A 13554-nucleotide genomic window follows, 5' to 3' on the forward strand; every position below is an offset into this window, starting at 1 on the left:
TTTGTCCTACCATCTTTTCAATGTCTTAATAAATTAGACCTTAAAACATTGTTGAAGTATTTGAAACATAATCAGAACACCTGCACTGAAGCTGCAGATGTTCAGCCAGTGCCTCTAAATGTCCAGAAGCTAGCTGTGAAAGATAATGTTTTGATCCTTTAAATAAAAAAGGTCACCAAAAATTGAGTTATACAAATTGGGTTTTTAATCAGGCTGTTCGATTTCATTAGACCTGACAGCAAGGATATTATCATGAAAGCTTACAACTGCTAAGACAAATGGAAGCATCTATTTTTCCCTCTTTCCTGAATTCTTCCACAGATGTACCATTAAAAAATAGTCTTATCATATGCCAAAGAACCTCAAAGTATAATTAATTATGAACTACGAATGGAAGTCAAATCATCTTACATCATCCTAGCCAACAACCTTATGAAAATAAAAGATTTCCATTTTAAATGTCAGGTTGGTCACTGGAAATATTTTCTACTGATTTAATGATGATGTACATGCTCTCACTAACTACTGCAGCACGCAACGCTGCGTGGCATACATGACATGCTTGTACTCAATGGATGACATAGTTTCTATAAGCAATAGTAGCAATGGAAAATGACAACATATACAGACACACAGAATATAATCATGATATTGTTCATCAATGCCTGCCACCAGTGTTAACTCTATCCCAGAAAGTCTCAAGAGGAAGCTAGATATAGTAGCAGAAGCTCATGAACTTCCAGCTGCAAGGGAGTGGGAGGGAAAGGAAGCAGACTGATTAGTTGAATAGATTTATTGTATGCACATATTCCATGTTGAAACCCTGTATCTACCATAACATAAATTTTTTTGAGTCATTTGACTGTTCACCATTCAAACACAGGAAATGCTATCAGGCTAACATGTGTTTGTTCAGCAGGAAACCTTTTCTTCAAAATGTAAAATGAGGTAGTGAAAAGCTAAAACTTTGCTAAATTGTCATACTACTGTTTCTCAAACCCGAAAAGGACCTTTTGATGTCCTCTTGTCACATCAGAAAATAATCTCCTAAATCCATCTGAGCTCTAAATACAATGCAGTTACAGTTTCCAGGATGAAAGACATGATCATACTACTTTCTTCAGTTTAGCTGGCAGACTTTATTCTTAAGCCACAATTTTGAATTGTCCTTGAACTATATGATGGATGCAGAAAGCATGTTGGAAGCAAACTTTCTTATTCTAGTTGCTGTATTTTAATGCTCTGTGACATGGGCAGAGTCTACACACAACCCATTTTTCAAAATGTACTGTAAGCTGACCTGCACTTCAAGAAAATTGTTAAAGTGAGAGATTCTCTCAGGCTTATCACAACTCAAATATAGATCATAGCTTTTAAAAACTTGGAGAAAATAATTTTGACTACCATTTCCTCAAAACTTTATAAAATAAATTAGCACTGCTTATTTAGCCACTACGGGGAGGAGGGAGAGTGAGAGCAAATGATTTGTCTTGTATTAATTTATATAATTCTATTTAAAAGGAAATGAAAGATAAAATACAAAAGTGTTTGGGAGAGGAAACAATGTGACCAAAGCCCAAACACAAGTACACAGGATACATCACTCAATGCAGTAGTAGAGCAGAAGAAGCACCACTATGTGCTTAATTATCATAGTATCAGTCAGGGTTGGAAGGGACCACAAGGATCATCTAATTCCAATCTCCCTGCCATGGGCAGGGACACCCCACACTAGATCAGCCTGGCCAGAGCCTCATCCAGCCTGGTCTTAAACACCTTCAGGGAAGGGGCCTCAACCACCTCCCTGGATATCCCATTCCAGGGCTTCTCTTCACTCTCATGGTGAAGAACCTCCTCCTCACAGAATTAAACAGAAGAAGAAACACTCATCAATTAAAAAAAACCCAAACTAAACAGATTTGGTTGCAGGTTTACAGAACGCACTGACAGTGAATTAATTCAGTCACCAGACAAGTAGCATTGACTGGTTTTGTCACTCATGCATAGACTGCAGCAGTCCTACCACCAAAACAAAACCTCTTAATTTTTACAACTGGTATTGGTGAGCACACTCAAGAATTCCCAGAATTATGACATTTGACCTTGCTATATGAACATCATAGGTATTTCTGCATTGCAGCTGATTTGTGTAAGGAGAGTTCTGCCTGCAAAGCCCTTTGTTGTCCACGTTTCTCTTCCACTTTGAAGTCACAGGTGAGCTCCTACTAGCTCAGGAAGGAAAAGAAAATTGTTGTTGCTGTTATGTTCTAGTACTGTGGGCCAAAATGCCAGGCTGTCCAATAGGCAACAGACCAACCACCAATCTTTCTCAGCTTGTCCTTTTTGGGTTTTCCCCCCCTCCTCCCTCCCCTACAGAAAAATTAGTATCACAAACCAATTAAGGCACATGGAAAGGTATGCATGAATACTGTCCACAATTATACTTGAGATAGGAGATATGTTTTACAATTCCTTTCACTGTCACTGGTAATGGGAACAACTTGCAGTATTTCAAGCTAGCTCTCCCAGGCATTTAGGACTTACAGGTGTATACTATGGTTACTAAACTTATTAAATTAGACTAGCATAATTACAAACTGACTGAGTAACAACACTCGGAAGAGAAGAACTCTGAAATTCAGGTAGCCATTTGCTGGACTCCATAGGCAAGTTAAGTTTGGAAGGAAGATTTGGGAAAGAAGCAGAAACCTGAAAGACACTGCATTTCAATACTGGCATCAACAGCCTCAAATAACTAACAAACAGGGTAACTGGCTACAATTATAAAGAAACTTGTGAAATAGGATCTTTTTAACAAGGAGAGACCAAAAATAACCCCAGACACACCAAAGAAAACCAAACCACACCAACAAATCCCAAAAGCAAAAAAAGCAAAAGTTTTGAAAGAAAAAATGATGTATTATGTTGATCATCATCAAGCATCCTCACTGTTCCATATGCCTGTTTGGTTCACTCTTTTTGTTTAATCCAAACTCTAAGGATGCCTTGGATTGAAAGCACCAAATGTAACCAGGGTGAATCAAACTGCAGAAAGATACTAGGCTTCTCCTCTCCCTACATACTCACGCTCTCTAAACCAAAGACTAGCAATACACAGCACAATTAAGTTGGCAAAAATCAAAGCTGTTTGATATACTTCATGTTGTAGCATTACGTATTGTACCAACACTTTAAAGAGAGTGAAGAATTTTAACTGAAACCTTGCATTCTGAATGAGAAACTGGTATCTTCTTCCATAAGTGATCTAGAGGAACAGCCACCTTCACACTCCAACCAGCTAACTTCATTTCTGTTTAAAAAATAAACCAAGAACTCTTAGATGACTTAAAGTCTACACCAAAATCTGAAGGCGTTTAAGTATTTCAGGATGGGATTTATGGCAGAATTCTGAAATGGATACTCCTAGTTCCTGTTGCTTTTACTGGAATATTTTTATAGAGAGTCACTTTTTTCCCACCCTACCCTTTTCCTTTGCTGAATTTCCACACAATAACTTAGATTTGACCATCACCGGACATCTGAACAACAATAAAAAAGTTACAGCTGGATCCTGTATTAGTCCCAGCTGCACAGGATCTTGGGCTGCCTTCAGAAAACAAGAGAGCCAATAGGAAAACAGTAGGAAAACTTCTTGTAGCAGTTTACCTTTGAATATATTGGTTTTCCATATGCTACTACAACAAACTACTTTACTGCGCGATGCAGACTGAAGTTATCCTTCTTTTTTTTTTTCATCCCTTTCATAGAAAAATAAAATAAAATTCCTTGTTGAAAAACCTTTACTACAAAATGCCAGAAAATAATCATCTCCATATGGTCTTTCAAGTCTAACATACCACAATGGGTCTATCTGCCAAGTCCACCCACCCACAGGCTCCATAAACTGCAGAGTATTATTTGTATTTCATTTGGATTACCAATTTCACTCAACCTTTCTTTCCCCCTTCGTAACACATTACTTTTGCAGGCTTACAACACAGGTAGAATATACCAAAGGAAAGCAAGTTCTCAGCCAAATAAAAACAATAACATACTGTTACTTTGGGTACCAGTAAATTCACAGCAGGAGGACTTAAACTGGTCTTCTTTTTATAAAATAGCTGGTTTTCTCTTAAAAAATATCACCTAATCTTTTAAAACATTCATGTGATACTACATCATTTATTGGTACAAGACCAAGACTAAATACTGCAGTCTTTCCCACTTATATTGCACAAAATGAGTGAGGAGTGTTACATGTATTTTGACTTAAAAAAAAAAAAAACATCACAGGGGGGGAAGCTTCCTCTCAGATATTTAAAATGTTACTATATTTAATGCACAAAAATCCCCGTCCTATAGCCAAAAAAAATAATCAGCTCCATATGCTTCATTTATCTGTCCCTACTAAAATATCTACAGCAAACTGAAATGTCACAAGCTGCCTACAAAGGTTGACCTCATCTAATACATAGAAACTTAGTCTAAGACCCAGTCTGAGATGCCCAGGCAACAGAAGTAACCAGCAACACCTACATGAAGAACAAACGAGTCACAAACCTGAAACCTTTTATACTCTCCACTGTGTGACTCCAAATGTTTTCACAGGCAACAGCCATTTCTCTAAACTTTGTCCCTGACAGACCTTGGCTATCAGTTTCTGCTTAGGACACAGTTTCTATACAAACTGCAATTCAGGAATAGCAGCACCGATGATAAGGGATGGTGGGAAAACAAGCACAGATATTCTGGTCCCCAGACGAATGTTAGATGCTGCTTTAAAATGTTGCAAGCATGTGATATGGTAATTTTCATAACTAAAAGGGTAGTACATGAGATCAAAAGTGACTTGTAGAAGAGTAAGTTAAATAATAATAAAGTCCTATAAAATAAAAAAGTGACTTTCAAGACCATAAAGATATATTTCCATAATACAGACTACCATTTAGGCAGCTACGTGACAGATGCCACACACAAAATTAGTTTTCTCCAATTACTACATACTAGGGTTACAAAATGCAAGACTAAATCAATGACTTCTTCACTCTGATAGAGTCTCTTGGAGACACTCCTGAAATAGTGTTTCTTGTGGATGAGTCCCAAGCAGAACCCTTTTCAGTTACAAGGGGGTAGGGGGAAACAAACACCAAAGAACCAAAAATATGAGAGAAAAAAAAGCACAACAACAACAAAAGAACCACAAAATACAGACCCACACTCACCTACCCCGTGCAACAAAGTCCATAGATCTATCACAATGGATCATCAGCCTGCAGTTTGTACACAGTAGCTCCTGTGTGAGCAATCAGAAACAGCTGAGCACTTTACATGTACAACGAAGGGGACAGATCCATTTGCTCTTCTCAAGAAGGACTCAAAATGGTCCTATGGAGAACCAAGTCCCTGTCCAGTGTACATTAGGAGATTCAAGATTAAAGAATGCATGCAACTTGCAAGGTTCTTCCCAAGGAATGGAGTTTCTCCATAACAGAACCACCATCACTTCTCACAACCACTTCATTTAACCTCCACTTCCTGGGAAAATACTGGAACAAAAACATGCAGCAGCTTTACAAATTCAAAAATTGCATTTGCAAGTGGTCAAAGCTGTACTCAGACAGAGAACACAGCCTGGTGGGAAAATTCCTCCTCAGTGTATTAGAATGACTAGGCAGGAAGTTCATTAGTCCAAACTTAGATGAGCAAGAAAGAAAAAAAACTTATTTGGAATCTGACTACTGAATATAATTCCTTATTTTATAATATCAGTGCAATTAGAAATGTCCCTTTTTCACAATCCCCTCTCTCTTGTAGTAAAGCAATAGGGTCTGTCTATGTGACCTTACAGGCAACACTGCTTCTGAGTTAAACAAGGATCTTATTAAGGAACATGATTATCTACAGCACATGAAAGCAAAAATGTAACAGCAAATAAAGACTCTTGAATACTTGGAATTAAGCAAGAAAACAACCTGAATGATATTTTGCAATATGAATTGGAAAAATAAAAAAAAATACACATCTCCATGCTAGGAGTAACACCAAGTATTACAGTGAGGCAGCTGGATAAAAATGTAGAGGTGACTCATTAAATTATTACATCTCACAGTGCCTCTCAGATAAAACTGCAAGAGGCAATCCCCTTACTTGCACATGCCAATTTTCTCAGCCTTTTCTCATGTGTGCACACATGTGAGAACAAGTGAGCACAACAGACTAGACACATTTCTTACCCATCAACTCCTTCTGCCAAAGAGCTAGCATAGCACTCAATTTCAATCTGATTTGACTGAGGAGTAGATATTCCTTCAAGCTGCGTGAGAACTGGTAGCCGAGTAGAACAGACACTAAAATTAATTCCCGCCGTTACTCTTCAGTCTCTTCCATACCCTGAGAATCAGCAGACTTGTGTTTCATTGTTTTCACACAGCTTCTTTGTTAAGAAACTCAGGGCATTTTATCCTAAAAACAGTTTCTCCTTTTGTATTAGGGACCCACATCTGCAAAGCGCAGCAGCAGCTCCTCAAAATCGAACGGAGTCCTTGGACATGACAGTGAAAGCCAGATCTGAATTCAAATTCAGCTTTCACAAATGAATTGATCTTCAGTTCTTGTTCTTATGGAATGCAGAAGAATTCTTAGTTAATATTCTTGCAGTAAGATCTGTCTTTGTTGGTACCATTTCCATGGGATGGCTAAATCACATTTCTTCCATATATCTGGCATAAGGTAACTATTTCTTTTTGTAATAAACACAACATCTGGAAAATGAAGGGTAATTAGTAAAACCACACCAAGAAGTCCAACCTGTTGAAAAATTAGATCAAAGTTCTTCAGTACTCCATATCCTTGTTGAGATTCTGATTTAGATTTCACAAGCTTCCAGCATGCAACATTTCCTGTTAACTCCATGAAATCCCACTGAATTTTTCACTCTTTTTTGCTAGGAAATACTACATAATACTTGTGTTTGCCTTTTAACATGTCAACCTTTATGGGAAAACCTAATCAATTATATAATAAACATGCAGAAGAAAATATCCTAACTTCAATGAAATTGTGGAAGCATTTATGCATCAGTTTATTTTTTGAATAAAACTTAATATTGCCAAATAATGGGTTTAAAGAACCTCAGAAAGTCATGAAATAAATGTGACACAGATGTTCACAAAACAAAAAAAAAAGAAAAATGTTTTTAGTTCATAGCAACCAAATAGGTCAAGCCATTTCCTTCTTCAGGCAAGTCTCAGAGGACCACAAAACACATGGTTTTCTAGTGGATTTTGTGTGTCTATCCCACCAAGAGGAAATGCTGCTGTCCAAAAAATCTGCAATACTAAGTTTTCCCATGAAATTGTTGGAATTAAAAGAAGGAAGTCGTAGGCAATTAAAAGCAATTTGCTAGATGTCAAAATTACACAAATGGCATCAAGCAGCACACTTTGACTACCCAAGTCAAATACCTTCACCATACTGCTCTAAAAGAATGCACAGTCAAGTCAGAACAGTCAGCATTATGTCTGTTCACACAACCTTTCCTTTGCTTCTGTAAATCTGAAACTCACATGTTCTTCATCTCCATGGGATTCCTGCCTTACACTTCTGTAAGTTGTCAGGTTTTTCTAACAAAACAGCTGTTAAGTACTTTTGTCTCTTTATTCTCTGTGAATGAAGAATATGGCCCATGTGTCCAAACTCTTCACTAGAACAAGTGCAATCCTTCCATATGTGCTTAAGTACTCATGAACTACAGAACACAAAGTAAAGCAGACATCATTAACTAACACTTTACTTCAAAGAGGAGGGGGTGGGGGGAAATCATGTAAGTTCATTAAATCCTTACAAAACACTATCCCACATGCTGGCTAGTTCCATGCAGAAGCTTATGATCCCATACCCAGATTAAATCTATTTGTGCAGGAAAATTAATATTGCACAGGAGAACATAACTTGTTTCATAACTTTGAGATTGCAAAAGTGTTCCAATACTTTTGCATTGCCCTTTTTATTACAACTTTTCTACAGGCCATTTTAAAAATAAATTATAGCATCTCACTATTTACTTATCAATAACCAACTGGGAGGTCAGTGTGCCTCCACCAATATATAGAAAAACAAAACAAACAAAAAAGTGGGTGGAAATAAGAGCTCTGGTTTAGACTCATTAAGCTTAAGATGACAATTACACAACCTTAAGATGTCAAACAAGCCGACATTAGTGGGGACAGATGGTACTAGATCCAGAGCACACAATACATGCTGTGAGTCATCAGTTTAAATACGATAGTTCCATTACAGTTGCAAATTTGATTCTCCTGAAACAAGATGTAGAGAGGAAGAGAGCATTAAACCAAGTGCAGGGTCCTGCAAATCTTCACAGAAACGCTGGAAGCAGAAAGATCATCTTCCACATGAAAATGCAATTAAGAAGATAGAAGAACAAGAATAGTCAAAAAAAAAAGCAAGATTTCAAAAAGTATAGTAAAGAGTACTAGAGGCAGCTGGCAGGACAAAGAGAAGGAAGGGAAGGTACTGAGTACAAGGGGTCAGAACAAGTGTGGATAGGACCTAGAATGAACCTGGAGGAGATACTCTTCAGGCAGTGACAACCAACAGCTCACCCAATGACTTTCAACATTAAAAGGTAATGGAGCAGTAGTTCAAAAAGTAAACGGGGCCAAAGATGGATTGTAAAAAGAAATAGACTAAAACCTATTCACATTGAGAGGGAAAGGAAGGGAGCAGAAGATAGCAGGAAAACAATTTAAAGCTTTTCAAACCTTTCATGTTGTACTAGGAAAGACTTGCAGGATAGAAAGACAGCAAGCAGAATAAACCCCCCAAAAAAACCCCAAAGCCCACAGTGCATTTCATTTGTTTTCCTGTTAAAAAAGCATTCAAAACTCTACAAAGAAAGAAGGGGAGGGAATAAATATGATGAGATTGAGAAATTCAATGTGAATTGCAGAATGTATCTTGGAAAACTGTTTTGCCTCAAGATCCACATTTCCTCAGCTAGTAAAAGCTAAAAAAATTGAAAATATGCAATATCCACTCAATAACAGGACATGAGGAGCCCACTGCCAGGTAGCTATTCCTGGGATTCCCAGACATTGTTCTGCAGTGTATACTCTGTTCCACTAAGTAAATCTACAGCTTTCATTCCTAGATGTTAACAGCACACACAGACGCTACGCTATAGGCATAATGTTCTCCTAAACCCATGGCCTGCTTACATTGCTGAGCACAAGTCACTGAATGCCATTATATAATAGAGTAAGTTTGGCAACCTCTAGGAATCATATAAAAAAACCCAAAAGTGTGTTCTTCCAAGTCACAGCTAAAAATACTGAACATTAGGCTAAGAAAAAGCTTAATGATACTGCAATTAACAAGCCCATCCTCTGACATCACAAGCAACTAATATTTACAACATAATTATTAATATTTTATTACAGCAGCTTTTATTAGAGTGGTAACATATTAAATGGGGTTGGGGCTAAGAATTAAAATATTACTGATCTGACAGGTAATCTGCACAAATATGAGATCAGTTTAGCTTGCAGAAATATTTATCTAGCATAACGAGAGTGCGTGGAGCTCCGCTGGCTGACAAAAAATCCTATTTATGTCATTGAGATTTTTTGTGCTCTGTCTCTATCTGCTCTTTTTCTCTCCCTAGAATCGAATTGTGTGGTCAGTCTACCACTCAGGTAGAGTTTTATATTGGATTTTCCCCACAGTGCCATTTAAAACTACAAACTCCCCCTTTAAAGGGCTTTTGGGACAATGTTTTAGAACTATTGGTACAAGTTACCCTCCTTGACAAGTAGGGAGTGAAACAGGATTAATGTTCTTCTGCATTAAATTATACATACCATTTTACAAGCGTCTTTTATTATAAACAAAACACACAGATTTAGTCTTAAATGCAGAGTAAACGTCTATAACCATAAGGAGGCCACATGGACTCTTCTATCTTTAATGTCTAGCTTTGAAAGACACCACAATGTGAAAAGAACGGAAGCAATTAGGCTGCTCATGTCTCAAAGTGAGAGGAGGATACGCACTCAGGAAAATCTGAAACATTTCTTCCTAAGACAAATCTGAGGGGTTCGTTATGTTTAACAGCTTTTACCTATAAATGGGTAACTGCTTTGCCCTTTAGATGAACAGAAGTCATCTTGCTAAATCTGGTTTGGCAGCAAATCCATTCTTTTGAGTCCTCCCTGAGATGACCTTGTCTCTTGGTCTAGTTCCCTGTCAACGGCTGTCTACATAACACAATCAACTTGCTACCTGGCACCATCACTGGCATCTACAGCCAAAAACTAACAGAGCTTGGCAAGTGAACTGCTCTCTCCCAAAAAAAAGCTTCAAAATTCGGAAATAAAACAGTATGGAAACCTAAATGCTGTAATTAGTGCTATTAATCTGATCTACTTGTCAAGCAGAGGCAGGATTTTAACCTCTTGGCATGTCTGTTTAGAGTCCTTCAAAAGGCAGCTTAAAACAAACATAAATACATAGTTAGTAAGTACTCAGTCTTGCAGACTTTTCCAAGAGCACTGAGTTGAATTTTGGGGATAACAAAGCTGCTGCATAACTGGTCTCAAATTCATAAAAATAAAGCACTATTCTGAGCCTCCAGCACTGACTGTTTTACTTTCAACATTACGCAGAAGATCACTTACTGTTTAGCAGTACTCAACCATACCACCTGCTGCCAACAATGTGAGGAGCTCAGTTCACTGCTACCACCACCACCACATAACAGTAAGCACTTAAGAAAAGCCTCAGTCATATCGCAAAAGATGTGGTTTTAAACCAAGTGAGGAGAAGGAGGAGGAGAGATTTCCTGGATTAAGTGAACCACAGAGATATTTTAATCAGAACACAAAAGAAGGTTGAGACAAACACCAACTGACTCGGATCATATCACATCAATAATCCATGCACAGAGCCTCTGCTGAAATCAATGAGAGGCTTGTGTGTAAGTGGATTGTATAATACAAACGCATGCCCCTATTTAGAGCTCCACATACAAAAGAGAAAGCAGTGCTAAGAACAATTCCCTTAATTAACATTTCTCTTCCATCAAATGCTTCTAAGAAAAATTAATCCTAACTTTAAACAGTTCTGATTTCATTCACAGTTTTGGTTTGTTTTTTTTTCAAAGACAGTAAAACAACTGACCCCATTTGACAAAGAAAGGAACTGAAGCATAGGATGCAAATTAAACTGAAGAGCAGGGCAGCAGGCAGAAGTGAACTGGGAATAGCAGCTTACCTTCTGAATCACAGTTTAATGTCCTAGATATTTAGATGATTATCTAGTTCAAGTCTCTAATTAGGGTGATTGTGTGCAGTCCTCAAATAATTTTGCATACTTCCTAAAGTACTTGTGCACAGTGATATGCTTATCTCTATGAGTTTCCTACTCAATAAGGTAAACTTTTTCAGGATTGCAGATGTTCTGCAGAGGTTCAAAATACTGGACTGCCTTGGCCAATCTCCCTTGGTACCCTAAGAGTCTTACTACTCAACAGCAAGAAAGGATTTTAAAATTGGCTATCAAATCCACACTTTCTAGATGTTTTCTACTATAAAAAGAGAAAGAAAATCCCTTTCAGCTCAAAATAATAATTCACCATCTGAAAAGGACATAACAAATCCTACTGTCCCAAATTGAAAGTGGTGCCTAAGAAAAAGCCATAATAGATCTCTCTTTAAGGAAGAAGTGCAATACTCACAAGAAGCCTGTGTAAAATGTTAAAGACATTGATTGGGGGAAAAAAACAAATCCAGTCTTGCTCATCTACAATTATTTTTTTTACAGTGAACATAGGAACATAAGTTATATTCTCATTTGACCCAAAGAAAGCAACATGGTTATTAATGTGATATGAAGCTATCAATAACAGTTCCACTTGCATGCTAGGTGAAAGTCTGACTTTACCCATGGAACCAGTCTTTAGCTAAATACAGACTGTCTCCCTCAGTGGTCCTGAGTATTTTTCCTCCCATGAAAATCCAGCTTTGAAATGTTTAACACCTTATGAAAGACTGATTCAGAAATACATCCACTTTCTAGTTGACAACTTGAATGTTATTAAGTACTATATTACACAGGGTCAGTGCCAATAACAAGCCTGCTAATCTCCCTTAACTACAGATGCAAGTCCATAATACTGTGAAAATAACATATTTTGAGTTGAATGAGCTTTCTGTTCTTTACAATTACAGCGTTCAACTGTTTTGAATAACAACTTTTCAGAACTGGCTTTTGTGTCCCTTCTTCAGAATTTTTTTTAAGAGTTAAGTCTATCACTGACAAAATGAGCAGAAATGCCTGCTGAGAATTGGCCACATTTTCAGACAACTGCTTGAAGAATTATTTTTCTGATTCATCACAGTATTTTTTTTCCCCAAGTTGTCAAAACAAACACCACACCCACTTGATTTCCGAGTTCTGGGTAATTATATCTAGAATTAGCAAGCACCGTGCAACTATTAATCATACAAGGCTTAGCCCTTACTTTACCTATTTAGAAATCAGCCAGTGCATTTAAACGCAGTCTGCTTAGCCTTTTCTTTAAGATCTGTCATCATCACTCCAATCTGTACCAGCACCACCGACACAGTCACAGGCACTGCGAATATAGGGCAGCCCATTCAGTCGATCCCTCTGCCCCAAGGCAGGATCAGCAGCTACTCCGCAGCCACCATTATCGCTGATGATACACAAGAACTGGTTATTTCAGGCAGCAGCTTTACACACGCACTCACAAAACACATTATAAATTAAAGGAGGGGAACGTGTTGCAAGTCTGCAGCGCCTTAAACTGGGACAGTGAGCAAACCGGCCTCCAACAGATAAAAATGAAAACTCAAAGCTTCCGAAGACGCAAGTCCGGATTCTCCAAAAGTAGAAACTGGCAACATCAACGCTGCTGCCTTGAGAAACAATTCGCCTTGTTTAAACTGGATCAACCACCCCGTGATTATCACCGAGCCTCCATTAAGATCACACACAGAGAGCCCTCGCAAAGCATAATTACTCTCTTCACTGCAAGACATACTTTTTCTCCCCTTCCCCTCTCCCATCAGAAGCGCAGCTGCACGCAGGGAGCGCAGCAATGTAGCGGGGCTGTCACCGCGGAGAAGGGACGGGGACTCGCCTGCCCTGCCAGGCCCTGCCACCCCCTTTTGTGCCTGAACTCGCCATGCCGGCTCAAACCCGTGTCCCCCCGCCCCACGCCTGACCCTTCCCGGGAGCGGGGGCGGCCGCCGCGGGGCACAGAGCCCCATTGTGGCCGCCGGCTAAGGGGCCAGCCCGCCCCGCTGCCCCGCTCCCGGGACCTGGTCTGCACTCGCTGCTACAGTCGGTCTGCTCGGGTTGGCCTCTCGGCTCTCGGGGGAACGCCAAGCAGGACGAGAGCACAGTACCGGCGGGCAGCTCCGCGACGAGGGAAAGGGCGCAGCGGGGCCGCGGCGGCAGCACCAGCAAATGTCACGGCCTCAGAGGCCGGGGAGCAGGGCGCCCCGACGGCAG

The 13554-nt window shown here is 39.1% G+C and overlaps 1 protein-coding gene across 1 annotated transcript in view; it reads right to left on the reverse strand.

The window, feature by feature from the left end:
• CYTH3 (cytohesin 3) overlaps positions 1–13554 on the reverse strand; it is a 50930-nt gene that overhangs the window by 37050 nt on the left and 326 nt on the right. The gene's annotated exons all lie outside the window — the stretch shown is intronic.

Source organism: Melanerpes formicivorus, unplaced genomic scaffold, assembly GCF_026170545.1.
Source record: "Melanerpes formicivorus ecotype bairdi unplaced genomic scaffold, bMelFor1.0.p_v2 SCAF_14, whole genome shotgun sequence".
NCBI classification, from domain to species: Eukaryota; Metazoa; Chordata; class Aves; order Piciformes; family Picidae; genus Melanerpes; species Melanerpes formicivorus.